Below are 24939 nucleotides of genomic sequence, written 5' to 3' on the forward strand. Positions count from 1 at the left end.
CCCCACCTTAAAACTCTGCTCCACCTGTTCCTCCCACCTTTACTGCAACCCCTGATCCTTTTACTATCTCCATCGCGATGCCTTTTCCAGAATGTCCCATAGTTGGAATTACATAGTGTGCAGCCTTTTCAACTTGGCTTCTTTCACTTAGCAGTATGCATCTGAGGTTCTTCCGTGTCTTTTCATGGCTCTATAGCTCATTTCATTTTAGCACTGAATAATATTCCATTGTCTGGATGTACATTCACCTATTGAAGGACCAGGTTTGGTGATTATGAATAAAGCTGCTGTAAACATTGATGTGTGGAGTTTTTTATCGTGGTGTAAAATACATGTAACAGAATTTACCATCTTAACCATTTTGAAGTATACAGTTCACTGGTACTAAATACATTTATAGTGTGCAGTTATCACCACCATCCATCTCCGAAACTTTCCATCCTGCAAAACTGAAATTCTATAGCCATTGAACCATAACTCCTCATTCTCCTTTCTGTCTGCATGATTTTGGCCACTCTTAAGTACCTTATGTAAGTGGAATCATATTTTGTGTTTTTGTGACTTATTTCACTTATCCTCAAGGTTCATCTGTGTTGTAGCATGTCAGAATTTCTTTTCTTTTTTTTAGGGTGAGTAGTATTCCCGTGTATGTATTTACCTTGTTTTGCTTGTCTATTTATTCATCAGTAGACACTTGGGTTGCTTCCATATTTTAGGTACTGAGAATAATGATACTATGAACATGGGTGTACAAATACCTCTTTGAGACCTTGTTTTCAGTTATTTCGGGTACATACCCAGAATGGAATTGCTGGGTCATAGGATAATTCTGTGTTTCCTTTTTTGAGGAACTACCGTATTGCTTTCCACAGCGCCTGTATCACTTTACGTTTCCACCAGCAGCGCACAGCAGTTCCAGTTTCTCTACGTCCTTTTTAACACAATTGTTGTTGTTTTTAATAGTCCTAATGGGTATTAGGTGGTATCACGTTAGTTTTGATTTGCATTTCCCTAGCAATTAGTGGTGTTGAGCATTTTTTCATGTACTTATTGACCATTTGTATATCTTCTTTGAAAAAATGTCTATTGAAGTGCTCATGTGTAGGTTTTTGGTGGACATAAGATTTCAGCTGATTTGGGTGTATACCAAGGAGCATGATTGCTGGAGTGTATGGTAAGAATGTATTTCATTTTGTAAGAAACTGTTCAACTGTCTTCCAAAGTGGCTGTACCATTTTGCATTCCCACCAGCAATGGATGTGAGGGTTCCTGTTGCTTCATGTCTTTTCCAGCATGTAATATTATTGTTTTGGATTTTACCCATTCCAATAGGTAGTAGTATCTCATTGTTTTCTGTTTTTTGTTTGTTTGTTTGTTTGTTTGTTTTTGACATAGAGTCTTGCTCTGTTGCCTGGGCTGGAATGCAGTGGCACGATCAACTCACTGCAGCCTCGAGCTCCTAGGCTTAAGCGATCCTCTCACCTCAGCCTCCAGACTCCAGAGTAGCCAGGAGTACAGGTACACTACCATACCTGGCAGTTTTGTTTTTTTTTTTAAATGGAGTTTCGCTCTTGTTGCCCAGGCTGTTGTGGTGCAATGGCATGATCTGGGCTCACTGCAACCTCCGCCTCCTGGGTTCAAGTGATTCTTGTGCCTTAGCCTCCCAAGTAGCTGGGATTACAGGTGCCTGCCACCACGCCTGGCTAATTTTTTTGTATTTTTTTTTTTTGTAGAGATGGGGTTTCACCATATTGGCCAGGCTGGTCTCAAACTCCTGACCTCAGGGGATCCATCCACCTCTGCCTCCCAAAGTGCTGGGATTACAGGCATGAGCCACCGCGTCTGGCTTATACCTGGCTAATTTTTAAAATCTTTTTGTAGAGACAGTTCACTCTGTTGCCCAGGCTGGTAGATACTTCTTTTGCAGGTTTTTTTTTCTAAGTCTGGGGCTTAAGGTCTCATTCTCCCAACTCTGATGATTTCTGTCATGTTTTGATTCAGTATTATTTGGTGCATGTGTAAATTCTACACTGCTCAAGATCTTCATTATGAATTATACCTCATCCATGAAAATGATTGTCCTGGATGATCATGATTTAACATTTTTGCATCTCATATTTTGCTTGTCTTAAATTCCTGTTGTACTTTCTTTTTTGTTCAATAAATTATTCAACATTATCTTTCCTTGCTGTTTTTGTTGTGTCTTTTTAAAATTGCATGTAGTTTATTTTTGCTTTATTCCAAAGTGAATGCTTAAAACGTATTAATGTTTTAAAACATGTTAATGCTTAAAGCATTAAAAATGAATGCTTAAAACCTAAAATAAAGTGTTTTGTTTTTATGTAAAAAAAGACCCAAAACATGTTTATTATAATAAATGCTTTCTGGTATGTTTCTGTTACTTTATTTAATGCTTTCTGTTTTTTAATGATTAATTGTTGCTTTTTTTAATTGTTGTAAAATACATGTAACATAAAATTACCATCTTAAAACATTCTAAAGTGTACAGTTCTTTGGCGTTAAGTACTCACATTGTGGTACAACTTTCCCCACCATCTATCTTCAGAATTTTTTTCATCTTCCCCAACTGAAACTCGGTACTAATTAAACGCTTAACTCCTCCTCATTCCCTACCTCCAACCCCTAGTAGCCTATCTCTAATCTATTTTTTGTCTCAATGAACTTGCCTCTTCTGGATATTTCTTATAACTGGAATCATGCAATGTTTGTCCTTTTGTGTCTCGCTCATTATTTCATGTAGCGCAGTATTTTCAGGGTTCATCCATTTTGTAGCATATAATATAGGTTGAGCATCGCTAATCTGAAATGATCCAAACTCCAACACTTTTTGAGTGCTGACATGACATCACAAGTGGAAAATTCCATATATAAGTACTTAATGCAAACTGTGTTTCATGCACAAAATTATTTAAAATATTGGCCAAGTGCAGTGGCCCACTCCTGTAATCCTAGCACTTTGGGAAGGCAAGGTGGGTAGATTGCTTAGGTAGATTGCCGGGAATTCAAGACCAGCCTGGCCAATATGGTAAAACCCCGTCTCTACTAAAAATAGAAAAATTAGCTGGCGTGGTGCGCACCTGTAATCCCAGCTACTCGGGAGGCTGAGGCATGAGAATCTCTTGAACCCAGAAGGCGGAGGTTGCAGTGAGCCCAGATCACACCACTGCACTCCAGCCTGGGTGACAGAGTGAGACTGTCCCCCCAAAAAACACACAAATTTATACACATATATATAATTACCTTTAGGCTATATATAAAGGGCATTTATGAAACACAAATGAATTTCTTTCTTTTTTTTTTTTTGAGACCGTTTCACTCTTGTTGCCCAGGTTGGAGTGCAATGGTGCAGTCTCGGCTTACTGCAACGTCCGCCTCCCAGGTTCAAGTGATTCTCCTGCCTCAGCCTCCCAAGTAGCTGGGATTACAGGCGCATGCCACCACTCTTGGCTAATTTTTGTATTTTTAGTAGAGATGGGGTTTCGCCATGTTGGCCAGGCTGGTCTCGAACTCCTGACCTCAGGTGATCTGCCTGCCTTGGCCTCTCAAAGTGCTGGGATTACAGGTGTAAGCCACTGCACCCAGCCACAAGTGAATTTCATATTTAGACTTGGGTCTCATCCCCAACATATCTCATTATGTATATGCAAATATTCCAGTATTAGAAATCTGAAACAGTTCTGGCCCCAAGCATTTTGCATTTTGGATAAGGGATACTCAACCTATAGTACTTAATTCCTTTTTAAGGGTGAGTAATATTCCATTCTATGTATTACACCACTTTTGTTTATCTGTTCACCTATCAATGTTTCAATGTTTTCTTTTTTTGCTTTGTAAATTGTATTTGGTTTGCTTTTATCTCAGATATTTGGAATGTATACATCCTGTTTTTAAAGTATATTAGCTTAAGTGAATTCGAGTCTAAATCTAAATTGAAAAAAAATTTTCTGATCCGTAAGCCTGAAAAAGAAAATTGTTTTGACTCTTCCTGTATCTGAAGATTATAAGATTTTTTTCTCTTAACCCTTTCTCACTTTATCCTCCTTTCACCTCCATGGTGAGCTTGGGACACAGAATATTGTTAATGTATTTTTTGTATATTTCATGTTTCTAATTCTATCTTCTTTTGGTAATTTTGTTTTATTTATTTGTTTGTTCGAGACAGAGTCTTACTCTGTTGCCCAGGTGGGAGTGCATTGGCGCAATCTCGGCTCACTGCAACCACCTCTTCCCTGGTTCCAGCAATTTTCCTGACCTCAGCCTCCCGAATAGCTGGGATTCCAGGTGTGTACCACCATGCCTGGATAATTTTTATATTTTTAGTAGAGACGGGGTTTTGTCATGTTGGTCTCAAACTCCTGGCCTCAGGTGATCTCCTGCCTTGGCCTCCCAAAGTGCTGGTATTAAAAGTGTGAGCCACCACATCTGGCCTATTGATTTTTGAGACAAGGTATCACTCTTGTCCCAAGCTCACCATGGAGGTGAAAAGAGGATAACGTGAGAATGGGTTAAGAGAAAAAAAATTTTATTTTTTTTATTTTTTATTTTTTTGAGACGGAGTCTCCCTGTGTCACTCAGGCTGGTGTGCAGTGGTGCAATCTCGGCTCACTGCAACTTCCACCTCCCGAGTTCAAGAGATTCTCCTGCCTCAGCCTCCTGAGTAGCTGGGATTACAGGCACCCACCACCACGCCCAGCTAATTTTTGTATTTTTAGTAGAGATGAAGTTTCATCATGTGGGCCAGGATGGTCTCGATCTCCTGACCTCGTGATCCACCCGCCATGGCCTCCCATAGTGCTGGGATTGCAGGCCTGAGCCACCGCGCTGGGCCTGAGAAAAAAATCTTATAATCTTCAGATATAAGAAGGTTGCCCAGTTTGGACTGCAGTGGTGCAACCTCAGCTTGCTGCAGTCTTTCACGCAGTCCTCCTATCTCAGCCGCCTGAGTAGCTGGGACTACAGGCGCATGCCACCACACCCGCCTAATTTCTGGGCTCAAGTGATCGTATCCTCCTGCCCCAGCCTCCCTAAGTGCTGGGATTACAGGTGAGAGCCACCACACCTGGCCTAATTATTTCTTTTATCTCGGTAATTACATTTAGTATTAACACAAGTTACTTAAACCTTATTTATGTGAATTCATTGCTCATTGCCAGCTTTCTCAGTTTTACATTTAAATTCATTAGTCATGTATATCATCTAGTGTACATTTTCAGGTAGTATTTTCACTAGGAGTACCTGGAAGCCACATTTAATGATTTAGATTGCTAACTTCCCTCAGAAATTCTGTCGATGTTGTTCTGTCGCCTTGCATTAATTATTTTGTTTTTTTCCTGTGCCTGGATGGTGGTAGGAATTTTCCTTTTTCTTTTTTTAAAAATATTTTGACAGATTCTGTCTTGTACATGTTCACTAATGTTGCCTGAAACATTAGTTCCTTATGATCTTTGTACTTGGTGCTCTTTAAAAAAATTTCCAGTAATACTTTTGGTGATTACTTTTGTTTCAGTTGTTCTCCTTCCTTGAAAACGCATGTAATTATTAGGTTGGCTCACCATTTCTGTCCCCTATGTGAACTGCTCAAAAGTTTGCCCTTTTTTATCACTCGTTTGATTTTTCTTTTTCACTTCTAATGTTGGCTTTATTTCTGCTATTGCAATCTTAATTTCTTAGTATCCTTTTAAAATTGATCTCACTTTTCTTAAATTATCTCATCCTGGTCTCTTCTCTTGTGTAGTTTGCCAGATTGTGACTGAAGTTCCTGAAGTAATTTACCTTGTAAGTTAGGTTCTGCTTTTGTGTGAAGGGTAATCTTCCTTGTGGTTTTCTTTTGTTGTTAGGATCAGTGCTGGATTTCTTACTGGTTATCATTGAGCAGTAACTGTTCTGTCCTATCTGATGTGCATTTGTCAGAGATGTGTGTGGGTTTTACTTGCCTCTGCAGGGGACTGGAGTTCTGATGAAACCACTTCTCAGATGTATTTCTGAGGGATAAATACACAGCTCCCAGCCTGATTTCCAGTGATTAACAGACATTCCTCTTCATATGGTATTCTGGGCTAGGGTAGTAGGATCTTACCCTACCCTGTTTCTGTCTGTGTGAGTCTGAACTGATGTATGAGAGTGGCCCTGATTCCTAGCATGTGCTGCCGTTATGGGTTTTCTGATTCTGATCTTATACCCACAACATAACACTCTCCTTGTTACTTCACTAAACCTCCCAGGAAGCAGTGTGTCCATTCAGGGTTTCCTGCCCTTACACAGCCCTGCTGGAACCTTACCTGCACACAGGCGCAGACACACACTTCCTGGTTTGCTTTCTGGAATTTGCGCCAGGTAGTCTCCCTGAATGTATGTTGAGAGACCAGAGAAGATAAGGAACTGTGGCTGCCACAAAAACTGCCTCTGTGTAGCAAGGAGTGGCTGACCAATTCTTGATTCTGCCTTGATTCTTCAAAGCCGACTCTGAGTCTCCAAATAAAGGGATGGCTAGTGGAGAGAGACAAGGTATCTTCATATGTTCTTTTAGGCAGATGGTTGAACGTTGTTTTATGAGGCAGAGCATGGCTGGGTCACGAGTCTTTTTGTGGTATGGTTGATCTTAAAGCTAGTTGAAATCCTTCAAAGATCTCATATAAATTGTATTGGTGGAGATTTGGGACAGACTACATTGGAGATTTCTGATTTGATAGCATTATTTACTAGAGTAAACCTATTCCAATTTTTTGAAACTTAGGTAATCACTTAAGTAGTAACATCAGTCTTGACCTTCATCTTTCAATTAAAGATTTTACCTCAGATTGATAATTTTCACTTTAGTAGTAGGAGAATGGTATCTTGTTCCATTTTGCATCTGTTTGATAAATCTAGCGAGGCTGAAAATTTTTCATATGTCTATGGACCCTCCCTCCCCATTTTTCCATTTTGAATTGCTATTTGGGGTTCATGGCCAAAATTAGGAAAAACTAGACTTCAGAGTGTTTACACATTTCTTCTTCCGACTTTTTTTTTTTGTTTTTGAGATGGAGTTTGGCTCTTGTTGCCCAGGCTGGAGTGCAATGGCACAATCTTGGCCCTCTGCAACCTCTACCTCCTGGGTTCAAGTGGTTCTCCTGCCTCAGCCTCCTGAGTAGCTGGGATTATAGGTATGTATAATCCCACGCCCAGCTAATTTTGTATTTTTAGTAGAGATGGGGTTTCTCCACGTTGGTCAGGCTGGTCTCGAATTCCTGACCTCAGGTGATCCACCTGCCTCAGCCTCCCAAAGTGTTGGGATTACAGGCTTGAGCCACTGCACCCAGACTTTTTTTTTTTTTTTTTTTTTTTTTTGAGACAGAGTCCCGCTTTGTTGCCAGCCTGGAGTGCAACGGCATGATCTTGGCTCACTGCAACCTCCGCCTCTCGGGTTCAGGCCATTCTCCTGCCTCAGCCTCCTTAGTAGCTGGGATTACAGGCAAGCGCCACCATGCCCAGCTAATTTTTGTATTTTCAGTAGAGATGGGGTTTCACTGTGTTGGTCTGCCTGGTGTTGAACTCTTGACCTCATGATCCGTCTGCCTCGGCTTCCCAAAGTGCAGGGATTACAGGTGTGAGCCACTGTACCCGGCTCCTTCTTCCAACTTTTTTAGTAATCTTTCTTGTTGCTGACTTGTTCTCTCCCTGTTCCCTACTGTCGGGCAGTTTTGAAGCATTTTCTGAGCCTCGCCACTTGACTTCCTTTATGCTTTGTCATTGTTTCAGTTTTTTAATGTGGTGATTGAGTGAAAGCCAAGGGGAAGAAGAAAAAGAGAAAAAAGGGTCACATTTGAATTACAAAATGCCTTTACACTCCCTGTGTCCTCTGTATACAGATACCTTCCTCTCTTTCTTTGCCTGACAAATTCCTTTTCATCCTTCAAAAAGCAATTCTGGGTTTTTTTTTTTTTTTTTTTTGCCTAATTACTCTCATCTAAATAGGAGCTCTGGGTGCCCCCTTCCAATGCGTTCCACTGGGCCCTGTCAGCAGCTTAACTCATTTCAGAGTAGTCGTTATTTGTGAGCTCCAAACTGAGACTTAACTCTTTGAGGCACTTAATAAATATTTGAATGAATGAATAAATTAGGAATATTAGAAACAAAATGCTTGGGCTGGGCGCGGTGGCTCATGCCTGTAATCCTAGCACTTTGGGAGGCCGAGGTGGGAGGATCACGAGGTCAGGAGTTCGAGACCAGCCTGCCCAATATGGTGAAACCTTGCCTGTACTAAAAATACAAAAATTAGCCAGGCATGGTGGCACGCGCCTGTAGTCCCAGCTACTCAGGAGGCTGAGGCAGAAGAATCGCTTGAACCCAGGAGGGAGATTGCAGTGAGCTGAGAATTGTGCCACTGCACTCTAGCCTGGGTGACAGAGCAAGACTCCATCTCAAAAAAAAAAAAAAAAAGAAAATGCTTATTCCTCGGTGCTGCAAAGAAATAGCACTCAGCCTAAATTTAACTTTCTCAGCAAGGCAATTTTACTCGCTGCAGAAAGGGTACTCCTCGCAGATGGAACAATGGTGACAGCACACCTGAACAAGGGAGGGGAAGGGGTTCTTATTCCTGACACAGGTAGCCCCTATTGTTGTGTCGTTCCCCTGTTGGCTAGGGTTGGACCGCACCATCTAAGCTAATTCCGATTGGCTATTTTAAAGCGACCAGGGGTATGAGCCAGAGTGGCAGGGTGAGTAGTTTAGTGGGAAGGACAGTTAGGAACAGGTAGCTCAAGGTGACTTAGGTCAGAGCAGGTGACCAGGGGTGACTCAGGTCAAAGCAGGTGACCGGGATGAGTCAGGTTGGAGCAGGTGACTGGGGGAACAGATGTGAACTACTGATTAAAACTGGTGGAAAAGGTTGTTTACTGAAACTACGCAGAAGTTAAACTTTAAAATGGAGGACAATACTGGTTCTTTGAAGAGAAATCTAGAACTCACTGTATCCAACAGGAGAGATTTACAAAGAGTTTCTGTTATTTTTTCATCCACGTCATTTCCCTGTTTAGTAACTTCTGGTGTGAAAATATAAAAAACAGGTGTCTCTGAGAAGTGGACTTAGGGTTATTCTTTTTTTCTTTTAGACTTTATTCTGGTTTGAGGTTCTTGTGGTCATCATGTACTACTTTTATTACATAAGAATAGAAAAAACTATTAACACCAAACCCCTCAAATTTCCAGCTGCTTCCTATTGCCCAGCACCTGCACCATTCTGGCCCCACTCAGCCTAGTTTTATTTCCCACTGCTCGCTACCTGTGCCCTGTGATCTCCTTCCTGTTTCATGAGCTACGTCATACTTACTGTTGCTGTTGCCTGGAATCCCATCTTCTGGTTAGGAAGATGATCTGCTAGCATTAGAGATTGAATAGTGAGAGTTTAGACTAATGACCTGGGGTCTCATCTTGAACATACGGTGCTTAAGGGATGAGGTTTCTGGGTCAGTTTTATCGGTTGTGATGAACAAGGTAAATGGAGCATTTGTCTTAGTTTCTAGAATAGTGACCTTAAAAGAGATAGAATAGTGAATGTATCTTCAAACTTGCCTGGGTCTCCACTAGCCTAAAGAAGAAAAAACCCTTTCGTTCTGATGCTGTCACAGATGAAATCCTTTCATTCACTGATTTATTCATTCAAGAAATAATGACTCATCACCTACTCTGGGCTAAACAGTGTTCAGTGTGATGGTGATGTCATGGTCAACAAGATAGATATCACTGGGTCCATGCTTGTGGAGTTTATATGTAGTTAGAGAAGACAGGCATTAAAAAAACAAATCCATTGTGATGAATGTTGAGATAAAAGGAAATAAACCAACACTTGTGGCAATGAAGAGGTGTCAGAGGTTTCCTGAGAGAATGACATTTAAGCTAGTACTTGAAGTAGGTGTTTGCCAGGTGGAGGTGGTGGGCAGAAAGTAGAGTCATCAGTTCATTCTGGTTTGTCCACGGCTTTTCTGGTTTCAGCACTAAAAGTCCTGTGTCTGGGGAGGTCATGTGTGAAAGCTTCAGGTGGCAATTAAACAGTAAGAATAGAAAAAACTTAAAGCCTGAAGAGGGAAAGACTAAAATGAGATGAGTCTAGCAAGTTAGACAGGAGCCTGATGATGCATGCACTATTGGGCTTTACCTTAAGAATCATGAGAAGGTTTTAAGTAGGAGAATGAAGTGATAGTATTTTTATTTTATTTTATTTTGAGACAGTGTCTCGCTCCATTGTCCAGGGTGGAGTGCACCCTGGCTCTATCAGGGCTCACAGCAGCCTCCACCTCCTGGTTCGGGCGATTCTGATGCCTCAGCCTCCTGAGTAGCTGGGACAGCAGGCACTCATGATCACGCCTGGCTGAATTTTATATGTTTTTAGTAGAAACACAGTTTCGTCATGTTGCCCAGGCTGGTCTTGAACTCCTGACCTCAAGTGATCTGGCCACCTCGGTGTCCCAAAGTGCTGGCAGTACAGGCGTGAGCCACCACACCCTTCCAAGGATGTTAATTTCTTAAAAATGGAAAAACTACACATTTTTATTCTCATACTTTTCTGTCACTGGATAGAAATATTACTAGCAGAGTAAATAATCCAGATGCCTGTCATCAGCCTTTTTGTCAGACATGAAGAGTAAGCATAGAAGGTAGGAGGCATGGCTGTGAGGTCGTTGAAGTGATCTTTTCCTGAACACAGCAAATACTATAAATGGTTTTTGTCACCCTCAAAGTAGTCTCATTGAGAGACTGCCTGATTATCCCAGTGATGCTTCCACTCTTCAAATTATTTCTAGAACTCTTCTTTTTGCATTGCCCTGGGAGCCTCTGGCATATTCCTTCGAGTTTCTTCTTCACTAGAGGCAAACTTTTCATCCTTGCCTGTGGCTCGGTTTCAGGTCAATTTCTCTTGCTCTCTGCATCTATGTTTGGCCCAATTCATTTCTTTCTTTTCCTTAAAAATTCCTTAAATTTTAAAAAACAGATACTCATATACAGTAAAATTCACCCTTTAAGGTATACAGTTAAGTGGGTTTTTTTTTTTTTTTTTTTGAGATAGAGTCTTGCTCTGTCACCCGGGCTGGAGGCTGGAGTGCAGTGGCGTGATCTCGGCTCTCTGCAACCTCTGCCTCCCAGGTTCAAGTGATTCTTCTGCCTCAGCCTCCCGAGTAGCTGGGACTACAGGTGCGCACCACCACGCCCAGCTAATTTTTGTATTTTTAGTAGAGATGGGGTTTCACCATACTGGCCAGGCTGGTCTTGAACTCCTGACCTCGTGATCTGCCCGCCTCAGCCTCCCAAAGTGCTGGGATTACAGGCGTAAGCCACTGTGCCCAGCCAGTTAAGTGGGTTTTTAAGTGTGCTCACAAAGTTATACAGCCATCCCCACTATCTAATTACAGAATATTTACATCACCTCAGAGAGAAATACTGCACTGAATAGCAGTCACTCCTTATGTCATCTCCCCGCCGGCCCCAAAAAACCACTAATCTATTTTTTGTCTCATGAATGGAATGATACAATATGTGGTCTTTCGTGACTGGTTTCTTTCATTTAACACAGTGTTTTCAAGGTCCATCCATGCTGTAGCATCTCTCAGTACTTCATTCCTTTTACAGTCAAATGGTATTCCACTGTATGGGTGAAAGAGACAGGGTCTTCTGTATTGTCCAGGCTAGTACTGAACTCCTGGGCTCAAGTGATTCTCCTGCCTCAGCCTCCTAAGTAGCTGGAATGGTGCACACCTGGGTTATTTTCAGTTTTTTGTTTGTTTGTTTTGAGATAGCGTCTTGCTCTGTTGCCCAGGCTGGAGTGCACTGGCACGATCTCAGCTCACTGCAACCTCCGCCTCCCGGGCTCAAGCAATTCTCCTGCCTCAGCCTCCTGAGTAGCTGGGATTGTAGGTGCCCACCACCACACCCAGCTAATTTCTGTATTTTTAGTAGAGACAGGGTTTCTCCATGTTGGCCAGGCTGGTCTTGAACCCCTGACCTCAGGTGATCTGCCTGCCTCAGCCTCCCAAAGTCCTGGGATTACAGGTGTGAACCACCGCACCCGGACTCTGAGCATAATTTCTTACCTCATTGTTCATATTTCTACAGTGATAAGTAGGCATCATTCATGTGCAGCCGCATTATGGGCCTTTAACCATGACCGGTCTGTGAGTTTGAGGAATTTGAATGCATAAGGATGCATTTTTTTTTTTTTTTTTTTTTTTTTTTTTTGAGACGGAGTCTTGCTCTGTCGCTCAGGCTGGAGTGCAGTGGTGCGATCTCGGCTCACTGCAAGCTCTGCCTCCTGGGTTCACGCCATTCTCCTGCCTCAGCCTCTCCGAGTAGCTGGGACTACAGGCGCTCGCCACCACGCCCGGCTAACTTTTTGTATTTTTAGTAGAGACGGGGTTTCACCGTGGTCTCGATCTCCTGACCTCGTGATCCGCCCGCCTCGGCCTCCCAAAGTGCTGGGATTACAAGCGTGAGCCACTGTGCCCGGCCCCAGGATGCATTCTTATGCTATCCAAATTATTTGTGCTTTGCTGGTGAAGATTCTGAAACAAGGTGTGTCATTAGAAAGTGTTTACTTGTTTATAAGGGCCTTAAACTACTGAAGGTGTATAAGATATTTATGAGTCATGATTCAGAGTGTGAGTTTAAACGTTCGTTGGTGCCTCTGTGTTAAAAGCATTATGTTAGATAGTGTCAGATAGGTTCAGAGATGTATGGAAAGTGTTACCTGCCGGCCAGTTTATAATCTTGTAGAAAAAAGAAAAGTTAGGGCCGGGCACAGTGGCTCAAGCCTGTAATCTCAGCACTTGGGGAGGCCGGGGCGGATGGATCACCTGAGATCAGGAGTTCGAGACCAGTCTGACCAACATGGAGAAACCCTGTCTCTACTAAAAATACAAAATTAGCCGGGTGTGGTTGTGCATACCTGTAATCCCAGCTACTCGGTAAGGCTGAGGCAGGAGAACCGCTTTAACCTGGGGGGCAGAGGTTGCAGTGAGCCGAGATCATGCCATTGCACTACAGCCTGGGCAACAAGAGTGAAACTCCGTCCCCCCAAAAAAAAAGAAGAAGAAAAGTTAGAAGCCAGGTGACTGAATTTCAAGGAAGTGTGCAAGTACTATATGGATGGATGGGACTGTATCATTCTCGGTCCAATCAGGAGAGAGAAGCCATACAGTAATTTGAACAAGAAAAAAACACATAATTGACTGACTGTAACAGGGTAATTGAGTAATAAGGGATTAGCCAGTAAAAATAAATAAATAGAGCTCTAAAGAACATTGGAATAGCAAAAGTAAGAAGCAGCGACTACCCCGAAGGCTGAGATAAACCCCCCTCCCCCTGCCTGGGAAAAAGCTCTTCCTTTCCCCAGAGCTGAGATCCAGACCTTATTGGAGAGAGCATGGTTGTAAATCACTGAATGGCAGAGACGTTTCTGCCATTTAACGGTTCTTTGTTGGCCAAAGTTGTTGGACATCTGCCCTTTAGGGTGCCAAAAAGAATTGTTAACTCTGATACAAAACTGCCCAAAAAGAGCATGTGGGGTGGCTCCCTGTTCCAGTAGACTCAGTGCTGCTGGCCACCTTCCCCTATTGGAGTCTGATGCTGGAGGAGCTGCCTGCCCATCAGGAGTCTTGTGACAACTGGAACCAGGAAGCAAAACTCCTTTTCTTCTGTGATGTCTCTCCAGCGCCCTATATCGACAAAGCTTAGCATCATGCCCTGGCAAAGGAAAACTGCTTAAAGGCCTCAGATCCATTTTCAGAATGGACAGAAAGGATGAATTTGGAGTGCAGAGGCACTAGATCAGTAACTGGCAGGAGAATGGTATTAACTGCTGTAGGAGCTCAGAGATGGAGCAGAGGTCACATGACAGTAAAAGAAGTATTGGAGAGAGAGAGCTTATGAATAGATTTTTTAAATTGAAGATTGCTTCCTATTTTCCTTGCAAAATAGTATCTGTGCAAATAGAATATAGGCAAGTTTTGTTGTCTATTTTCTATAGAAAGAAAGGAAAGGCACTCAGATCCACTGTCTACAAAGAGATCTAGTGTTAGTTGCTTGATAAAAGGTGTCTGGCCAGGCTCTGTCACCCAGGCTGGAGTGCAGTGGTGTGGCACGATCACGGCTCACTGCAAGCTCTGCCTCCCGGGTTCGTGCCATTCTCCTGCCTCAGCCTCCAGAGTAGCTGGGACTACAGGCACCTGCCACCGCGCCCAGCTAATTTTTTGTATTTTTAGTAGAGACGGGGTTTTACCATGTTAGCCAGGATGGTCTCGATCTCCTGACCTCATGATTCGCCCGCCTCAGCCTCCCAAAGTGCTGGGATTACAGGCATAAGCCACCGCACCTGGCCTTTTTTTTGTTTTGTTTTGTTTTTTGAGATAGGGTCTCACTCTGTCACCCAGGCTGGAGTGCAGTGGCGTGAGCTCACTGTAACCTTTGCCTCCCGAGTTCAAGCGATTCTTTTGCCTCAGCCTCCTGAGTAGCTGGGATTACAGTCGCCCACCACCACGCTCATCTGATTTTTTTGCATTTTTAGTAGAGACGGGGTTTTGCCATGTTGGCCAGGCTGGGCTCCAACTCCTGGCCTCAAGCAATCCCCCGCCTCCGCCTCCTGAGTGACAGATTACAGGTGCGAGCCACCGCATCCAGCCTCCCAAATTTTCTAAAGTAGTTTTGCCAGTTTATACTCCTGCCAGCCGTATATAAGAATTCTCTTTGTGCCGTATTCCTGGTAACACTTGATTTGAATCAGCCTTCTTGTTTTTTGCCAATGTAGAAGGTGTAAAATGGTATCTGCTAGTGGCCTTAATTTACATTTCATTGATGTCTGAGGTTGGACATATTCTTATGTATGTGTTCGTTATTTGTCATCACTGTGAGAATGGATAATACAGGTATTTCTCCATTATATTGGTGGTAAAATAAAGGCACTAAAAGGAAGAGTGATTTGGCTTTCAGTATGCAGCTTGGTAAGTGGCAGTAGTTTATTTGCCTAGACTGGCTAACATTGTTTATTTGAAAAACACATTTTGAGTTTCTATGATGTATATAACACTTTGCTAGGTGCTCCTTGAGAATAAAGAGAGCTATAAAATTAGTATCTTCTTTCTTTTTTTTTTTAGACGGAGTCTTGCTCTGTTGCCCAGGCTGGAGTGCAGTGGCATGATCTCGGCTCACTGCAAGCTCCACCTCCCGGGGTCAAGCGATTCTACCTCAGTCTCCTGAGTAGCTGGAATTACAAGCGAGCGCCACCATGCCCACCTAGTTTTCGTGCTTTTAGTAGAGATGAGGGTTCACCATGCTGGCCAGGTTGGTCTCGAACTCCTGATCTCATGATCCGCCTGCCTTGACCTCCCAAAGTGCTGAGATTACAGACATGAGCCAACGCTCCCGGCCTCTTTTTTAAATTTTTATTTTTATATTTTCTCATCCTCTCAAAAATCAGTACCTTCTCACAAAGAGTAGAGTTCAGCAGAGGAAATATGATACATCATAGTAGCTAATAATAGAGGCATAACCTATAAATAATAGAGCCAATAACCTGGTCATAATCTGGTTAATGAGTGTTTGCTAACTGTGTAATACATATAATAGAAAAAGTTACCATTATAGATACCATAATCTCTAAAGATGTAAGGACAGAATCAGTGCCAGTTTACATTCAATTCTGTTCCGTATTTGGTCTTCATTTAATTGTAAATGTAAATAAGGTGCATATGTCGTCTACAAAGCAAAAAAGTACAAGGATTTTCTTAAGTGATCAGTGGATGGCTATCTTACTACAAGCAGTGTTGTTCATTCTTCATAAGCTGGGGATTTTATATAATTTACAGAGTTCCAAAAGCGAATATACAAAAAATATATATTCAGAGAAATCTAGGTTTTAACTTAGTCCCATCTCTCCCAAAGTAACTATTTTTTAAAATTATGGTTCCTCCGCCAACCCCACCCCCGACCCATGCGGTAACTACAGATGGTGATGGATGTCTTGATTTGATTGTGATAATTATTGCACAGTATATATGTATATCAAATCATCATGTTGAATATATGCAGTTTTGTCAATTATACCTCAGTAAAGCTGGGAAAAAACTGTGGTTCTTCCATTTAAAAAAATAGAAACAAGTACACCCACGTGTGTGTATATGTGTGTATTGATATACCTTCTTCCCCCCATCTCTTTTGGTAAATGATAGCATCCCATATATATTTTTTTCTTCCAACTGGTTTTCACTTCATATATCCTGGAGATTACTCCATGGCAGTATATAGAGCGATTTTCTCGTTTGTTTTTATAGCTTCAAAATTCTTTAGTATAGAGTGTTCTGTAGTTAGTTGAGCCATTCCCCTATTTGTGGCTGTTTGAGTTAACTTCCAGTCTTTTGCTGCTACTGATAATGCTACAGTAACAGCCTAGTGCATATATCTTTTTGCATTTTTGTGAGTATATCCTTTGGATAGATTTTTAGAAATGGGATATATGGGTCAAAAAGTATATATATAGTCGGTACTCCTAAACACTGTGTTATATTGCTTTCCTATGACATGAAAATTGTAGATTATTAAACCCATCCTCACAGAATTTTAGGAGGAAAAAATCAATGTAATGCCCTGACTATAAGAGAAAAAAAGAAATAAAAAGCAAGCAATTTATAATGAAATACATGTTTTTGTTTATTTGTTTGTTTGTTTGTTTGAGACGGAGTCTCGCTCTGTCGCCCAGGCTGGAGTGCAGTGGCGCGATCTCGGCTCACTGCAAGCTCCGCCTCCCGGGTTCACGCCATTCTCCTGCCTCAGCCTCCCCAGCAGCTGGGACCTACAGGTGCCCGCCACCACGCCCGGCTAATTTTTTTTTTGTACTTTTAGTAGAGACGGGGTTTCACCATGTTAGCCAGGATGGTCTCGATCTCCTGACCTTGTGATCCGCCCGCCTCGGCCTCCCAAAGTGCTGGGATTACAGGCGTGAGCCACTGTGCCCGGCTGAAATACATGTTTTTATTTGTAAATACTTGATCACAACTATACTAAAAGCCATTATGCAGTGACCAGAGACTTGTGTCTATGCATAGGGGTGACCACAGTGCAGTCTCATCATATGGACTCTGCTATTGGTGACTCAACCAGCATGAGCACAGTATTGCTAGTGACATGATTTCCGACATTGTGAATAAACTTCTTGGTAAAGTGTGAGCAAAAGTACAAGCTCCTCTTGGTTTACATAGTGGTTGCATATCTGGAAAATTCAGTGTATGCTAAAACTGGAAAATATTTTCATGTGTGAAATAGAATTGTGTCCTCAGTTCAGATCATTATAAGTTTTAAAATGATAAATCAACACATGGTGGGACACTGAGGAGTTGTGAGCACATTGCAGAACATCAGATACCTGTGGCCCCTGTTCATTAAATGCCAGCAGAACTGCATTTCATTCCTAATCATGTTTATTTTTTACTGTCTTTGTTTTGATTAATTTTGCCAGCGATATTTTACTAGTTTTGCCCAAGACACTATTTTTAGCTTTATTGATGCTCTTTTTTGTATATTGGTCTTCTGTTCAGTAATTGCTGCTTTTATCTTGATTATTTCCTTCCTACATTCTTTGGGTTTATTTTACTGTTTTTTGGACTTCTTAGGTTGGATGCTTAACTCGCTAATTTTTAGTTCTCCTTTATTTTATTTATTTATGTATTTGAAACGAGGTCTCACTCTGTTGCCAAGGCTGGAGTGCAGTGACAACCCCAACCTCCTGGGCTCAAGTGATCTTCCTGCCTCAGCCTCCCAAGTAGCTGAGATTACAGGTGCAAGCCACCAGGGCCAGCTAATTCTTTATTTTTATTTATTTATTTTTTTGAGATGGAGTCTTGCTCTGTCCCTCAGGCTGGAATGCAGGGTGCAATCTTGGCTCACTGCAGCCTCCTCCTCATGGGTTCAGCCTCTTGAATAACTGGGATTACAGGCACGCCTCATCATGCCTGGCTAATTTTTGTATTTTTAGTAGAGACAGGGTTTCACCATGTTGCCCAGGATGGTCTCGAACTCCCAGACCTCAAGTGATCCACCGCGCCCAGCCTCCCAAAGTGCTGGGATTACAGGTGTGAGCCACCGTGCCTGGCCTACTTTTATGTTTTTTACAGGGTCTTGCTATGTTACCCAGGCTGGAAGTTCTCCTTTTTTGATGTAAACATTCAGAGCTAGCTGGGCACTGTAGTGCACACCTATAATCCCAGCAATTTGGGAGGCCGAAGAGGATGGATCAGTTGAGCCCAGCAGTTCAAGACCAGCCTGGGCAACACAGGCCCTTTCTCCACAGCAAATACAAAAATTAGCTGGGCATGATGGTGCACCCCTGTGGTGCCAGCCACTCGGAAGCTGAGGTGGGAGGATCACCTGAGCCCAGGAGGTTGCTGCAGTGAGCCGTTACTGCACCACTGCACTCCCGCGTGGGTGACAGTCTCAAAAAAATAATAAAAATAAAAATTCAGAGCTGTAAGGGCTTCATATCCTAGCAAGGTTTTTTGTTGTGCTAGTGGTGAAATATACATAACGTAAAATGTATGATTTAACCATTTTTAGGTGTACAATTTGGTGGCATTAAGTATATTCAGTGTTGTACAACTGTCACCACCATCCTTTTCCAGAGCATTTTCATCATCCCAAGCAGCAATTCCGCATCCTGGCCGGGCACGGTGGCTTACACCTGTAATGCCAGTGCTTTGGGAGGCCGAGGCGGGCGGATCACGAGGTCAGGAGATCGAGACTGTCCTGGCTAACATGGGGAAACCCCGTCTCTACTAAATAAAAATACAAAAAATTAGCTGGGTGTGGCGGTAGGCGCCTGCAGTTCCAGCTACTCGGGAGACTGAGGCAGGAGAATCGCTTGAACCTGGGAGGCGGAGCTTGCAGTGAGCTGAGATCATGACACTGCACTCCAGCCTGGGCGACAGAGCGAGACTCCATCTCAAAAAACAAAACAAACAAACAAACAAAAAGAAATTCTGCATCCATTAAGCCGTAACTCCGCATGTTACACTTTCCCCAGTCTCTAATGACCTTTATTCTACTTTCTATGAATTTGACTACTGTGAAGTATCTCACTTGAGTGAAATTAATACAGTATTTGTTAGGCCGGACATGGCAGCTCACACCTGTCATCCCAGCACTTTGAGAGTCCAAAGTAGGAGGATAGCTTGAGCTCAGGAGTTCGAGACCAGCCTGAGCAACATAGTGAGACCTTGTCTCTGCTAAAAAGCTTAAAAGTTAGCTGGGGATGGTGGTATGCACGTTTAGTTCCAGCTACTTAGGAGGCTGAGGTGGGAGGATCACTGGAGCCCAGGCGGTTTAGGCTGCAGTGAGCTCTGATCCTGCCATTGTAATCTAGCCTGAGTGACAGAGTGAGACCCTATCTCCATTAAAAGTATATACATACAGTATTTGTCCTTTTGCGTTTGGCTTATTTAGCATATTATTTTCAGGCTTCATTCTTATTAATAGTGTATATCAGAATTTCATTCCTGAGCCAGGCATGGTGGCATGTGCCTGTAGTCTCAGTACAGCTACTTGGGAGGATCAGGTGGGAGGAGCTGATCAGGCGGCTTGAGTTCAGGAGCTGAAGGGCTACAGTGCTGCCCTCTGATCATGCCTGTGAGTAGCCACTGTGCTCCAGCCTGGGCAACACAGCAAGACCCCATCTCTTAAAGAATTGTTTGTGTGTATATATGCCACATTTTGTTTATTCAATCCTGCAAGTTTTTTATATAATTTCATTTTATTGTATTGTATTGTGTTTTAAAGACAGAGTCCCGCTCTGTCTCCTACGCCGGAGTGCAGTGGCACCATCTCGGCTCACTGTAATCTCTGCCTCCCGGGTTCAAGCAATTCTCCTGCCTCAGCTTCCCGAGTAGCTGGGATTACAGGCGCACGCCACCACGCCCGACTAATTTTTGCATTTTTAATAGAATCAGGGCTTCACTATGTTGACCATGCTGGTCTCAAACTCCTGACCTCAAGTGATCTGCCCACCTTGGCCTCCCAAAGTGCTGGGATTACAGGCATGAGCCACCATGCCTGGCCTGAGTTTTTTATATATAGTCTTTAAATCTTCATTCAGTTCTAAATATTTTTCAATTTTCATTATGTCTTTTTTTAACTGGGGTTTGTTGGAGGTGTTTTCAAATTTCTAAACATGTATTTCTTCCCTGGTTATCTTTTTGTTATTTTCAACTTAATTGACTTTAAGAGTGTGTGTAGTAATTCTGGTCTTTTTTAAAAAAAATTGTCTTAATGTTTCTGTTTACCTCGTTCTTAAAAAATAATTTTGTGAGTTTGCAGTTTATGTTGGCAACTTCTTGTCTCAACGCACTGATGATATTCCACTGTCTTCTTGCTTTCATTGTTGATATCAAGAAGTAAGCTGACCATTCAATTACTGCTTCTGTGAAATTTGTCTTTTTTTCTCCTTTGGCCGATTTTAGGAATTCTTTGTCTTTGATATGATTAATATCACTACGATGTGTCTACTTGTAGATAATTTTGTATCTGCTTTTGATTCATTAGACTTCTACTTACAGATTTGTGTTCTTTATCAGTTCTGGACATTTCTCAGCTATTAATCCGTTCAGTGGACCAGTCCTTCATTCTGCCACCTTCTGGAACTCCAAGTAGTTGTATGTTAGACCATCTAATCTACTCATCTCCTCTTTCATTTTTTTTTTTTTTTTTTTTTTTGAGACAGAGTCTTGCTCTGTTGCTCAGGCTGCCAGGCAGGAGTACAATGGCGCAGTCTCAGCTCACTGCACCTCTGCCTCCCAGGTTCAAGCTATTCTCCTGCCTCACCCTCCTGAGTAGCTGGGATTACAGGTGCTTGCCACCACGCCTGGCTAATTTTGTATTTTTAGTAGAGATGGGGTTTCTCCATGTTGGTCAGGCTGATCTCGAACTCCCGACCTCAGATGATCTGCCCGTCTCAGCCTCCCGAAGTGCTGGGATTACAGGCGTGAGCTACTGCGCCCGGCCTCCTCTTTCATATTTTCTATCTCATTGTCTGCAATGAGTTGATTAGTTCATTGTTCATTAGTTCTGTCTAACACTATGTCTATGCTGCTTTTTACTTCAAATGTTGAGTTTTAGCTTTCACTTATTTTTTCTTACTGAAAGTTCTGTAGGTGTTTTCATATTCTCTCTATTCTGCTTTTATTTTCAAGCTGCTTCTATGTATTCTTTGACACAGCATTCCATATCTGTGTTTTTCAGAGATTTTTCCTCCTCTTGCCATCACCGTTTTCAAAATGCTTAAGGTTTTCTTGTTCCTTTCTGTCCAGAGGGATTTATTCCTGATTGATCGTTACGTGCATTATAGCCTTTTTCAGGCCTAGCCTTATGTGGGAGGGACTCCGGTTAATTTTTCAACGTTAGGCAGACTGGGTTTTACTACCTGTCCCCTGTGGCAGCCATCAAAGTGGAAGCATGAGGTCTCCGGGGTTTAGTCAGAATCCCTCGAGAATAACTAGATTAGTAAATTGCTTACTCTTTTGAGTTCCTGGTTTCGCTTTGGTTTGGGCTCTGTGGAATCATCCCTCTTATTTTACTAGCCCATCCATGCATTTAAAAAGACTTGATATGTTATCCAGTCCTTTATTTTAGAGTTTGAAGCGAAGTTTTATTTTCCTTCTTTTTTACCAGCCCCCAGATTGTGTTTTCTGCATCTCTTTTCTCGCTTTCCCTCTTTTCTTTCTGGCGTTGCTACTAGTGGGACTGATGCTATGGCCATGGTCACCACATGAGAACACTCTTTTCCTTCTGAGTTGTGAACCTTCTGTTTAGAGAGTGTGTTGTCATCTTCAGATGATTTGGAAATGTTTCCATTCATGCTTCTGCTCTCAAAGACATCTGAGGCTCTTTTGGTTTTTTGACGGGGTGGGTTGGGAGGGAAGGGCCACTGGTGTTGGGTTCTTGCAGCTTATTGAGAGATTGTTGAAAGTCTGGGTAATTAATTAGTGCTGCGTTACTGCATTCATAATGTACTGAAAAATTAAGGCTCACTTGTTATTTATATAAAAAGTAAATAAAAATGTAAAGCAAAATTGTGCTTTTTAAATCATTGTGTTTTTCAATAATAACATGGTTTACACTTGGAGTACTGTAGTTGATCCCAGCAGATAATAGTAAGTTTAGTAATCTCCACTATTTGGGCTGACCGGTTTCGGATGCCACTCTGCTGTTCGTTTCTGCTGTATATTTAGCCACCCCTAGTCTCCTTCAGTAGACAATTGAGGAATTGTTTGTGTTTTGAGTCGTGTCACAGTTAAACAATGGGCCTCTTAGAAGAGTACAGTGTGTTTTGGGCACACTTTTTGTTTCGCCTACTTGTTTTTCACTGAAAAGTAGCAAAAAGTGAACAGATTTAGAGAGAGGCACTACTTACCATTTGCTCTTTTTTTTTTTTTTTATAAAACATTTGTTACTAATGGTTGAACAAAACAGGTAAATCAATATTTTACCATGAATTATTTTTATACCTAATATTGTTTTTGGCTAACATATAAGAGGAACATAAAGAACCTTATCACAGTCTCATTTGGTACTTTTCAGGCATTTGACACTGTCAGAAGCAGCAATTCACACACAAAAAATACTATTTTATGAAAAAGAACTGAAGGTCATGAATCAGCTGTGAGGGGAAAAGTATAAATCTTTCTAAATATATTTTTGTTAATATGGGGTAGTTTATGTTGTCTAGTGTTGTTTGATTAAGAAAACAAGTTCAGGCCGGGCACAGTGGCTCATGCCTGTAATCCCAGCACTTTGGGAGGCCAAGGTAGGTGGATCACCTGAGGTCAGGAGTTTGAAACCAGCCTGACCAATATAGTGAAACCCCATCTCTACTCAAAAATACAAAAATTAGCCAGATGTGGTGGCGTCCGCCTCCCAGCTACTTGGGAGGCTGAGACAGGAGAATTGCTTGAATCCAGGAGGCAGAGGTTGCAGTGAGCCAAGATCATGCCACTGCACTCCAGCCTGGGCGACAGAGTGAGACTCCGTCTCAAAAAAAAAAAAAAAAATTCAATTAGCTGGGCGTGGTGGCGCACTCCTATAATCCCAGCTACTCGGGAGGCTGAGGCAGGAGAATCCAGGAGGTGGAGGTTACAGTGAGCCGAGATCACGCCACTGCGCTCCGGCCTGGGGGACAGAGCGAGACTCCGTCTCAAAAAAAAAAAAAAAAAATCTGTGGACACGGTATGGTACCATAAATCAGTAAACATTGCCTAATATATGCACAGTACCTGCCTTTGAATTGCTTGAGGTCTTAGGTAGGAAAAGCAGATAAAATAACTACGGGTTTATAGTTGTAATTCATTGCCGAAGAATGGCCCAGTATATTAGCATAAGTAAGAAAAAAGAGCCTGAGATTCAGAGTTGTTAGGAAACTTGAGTTCAAGTCTTAGTTCTGTTAGTAATTAGATTTATGTGCCTTTAGGCTAACCACTTACTTTTCGGTAAGTTGGTTTTTTTCACATATAAAACAAGGCAGATGGACTAGATGACTTAATCCTTGACAATCTTAATACCGTCTGATTTTCTTTTCCTGTGTAACTCGAGTTTAGAGGATGTAAGGGATCTTTTTGGGCAAGGACTGACCTCAGGAAGGAAATCATTTTCACTAAGCCTTGAAAGATTTGGTTGGGTAGATAAAAGGAAAAAGAAAAGCTAAGAATGCAGAAATAGATACGTAAAAATTATTTAGGCCAGGAAAGTCTTTGGTGTATTTGAGGAATGTGAGGCATAGGATTGACATGGTGCAGTCACGTGAGATGAGATTGACTCAGCAGTTCGGAGTTCAGTGGCCCTAATGCCAGAGTGTAGTCCTCAGTCTGTAGGTTATGGGCAGCTAGTCAGGATGATGTGTAGCCAGGGAGAGTCATAGCACTTGTTACTTTTAGTCAACTTCTGCATGATAATTAAGGTATATTTAACCAATTCTGACTTTTTTCTCCCAACAAAAAACTGAACACAGAGAAACCCTCTAGGGAGCTAGTTATTAGGTGGTGCAAAAGTAATTGCGGTTTTTGTCATTACTTTTAATAGAAACTACTTTTGCACCAACCTAATAGAATTTCTTCCACTCAACAACAACTGAAAACATAGAGACTGAGAGAGATCCAGAGATGAAGTGGTAAATCCTCAGCTGGCAGAGGCATCAGTATTGTATCAAAGGTTGTGTTTATATTTACTAAGATCTAGTCACTCGTGGTATATTAGAATTGTGGCGGCATATTTGTCATCTTGAATAATTTCATTAGGGACATCTCTGACTCAAGTTTACTATTAAATTAGGGTTTTGTTCAGGCAAGTATTGCTTAAAGGGTAAGTCATGTTAATTGGAATTTCCTTGAGACAGCTCATTCAACATGATAGTGTGTAGTCACTAAAAAGTTCCAAAAAACGCAATGCTCTGGCTCCTCTTTAGTTCTAATAGACTGAATATGTGCAGAAAATAAAAAAGTTACTGCACAGTATACTAACATTGAGTAGTAGAAAAAAAATTATTTATTTTCTTTTGAGAGGGAGTCTTGCTCTGTGGCCCAGGCTGGAGTGCCGTGGTACGATCTCGGCTCACTGTAACCTCTGCCTCCCGGGTTCAAGCAACTCTCCTGCCTTAGTCTCCCGAGTAGCTGGGACTACAGGCGCCCACCACCACGCCTGGCTAATTTTTGTATTTTTAGTGGAGACGGGGTTTCACCATGTTGGCCAGGATGGTCTCGATCTCTTGACCTTGTGATCTGCCCGCCTCAGCCTCCCAAAGTGCTGAGATTACAGGCGTGAGCCACCGAAGGATAATCAAAGTATAAGGAAAGACTGTGTTCTGAAAGTTGCTGTGTAATGTCATTTGCTTAGAATTTAGCATTGCTTCTCATGAATGAAAGTGTC

At 42.1% G+C, this 24939-nt stretch overlaps 1 protein-coding gene across 4 annotated transcripts in view; it reads left to right on the forward strand.

The window, feature by feature from the left end:
* Window positions 1–24939, forward strand: part of PAK2 (p21 (RAC1) activated kinase 2) — a 99803-nt gene that overhangs the window by 18499 nt on the left and 56365 nt on the right. For 3 of the 4 annotated variants that reach the window (XM_063622208.1, XM_063622206.1, XM_063622209.1), the window contains exon 2: window positions 15138–15324. The exons of the other annotated variant lie outside the window; for it this stretch is intronic. The gene's annotated coding sequence lies outside the window, so the exon portion shown is untranslated. The remainder of the gene's footprint in view (window positions 1–15137; window positions 15325–24939) is intronic. 4 annotated transcript variants of the gene reach the window in all.

This window comes from Symphalangus syndactylus, chromosome 17 (genome assembly GCF_028878055.3).
Source record: "Symphalangus syndactylus isolate Jambi chromosome 17, NHGRI_mSymSyn1-v2.1_pri, whole genome shotgun sequence".
NCBI lineage: Eukaryota > Metazoa > Chordata > Mammalia > Primates > Hylobatidae > Symphalangus > Symphalangus syndactylus.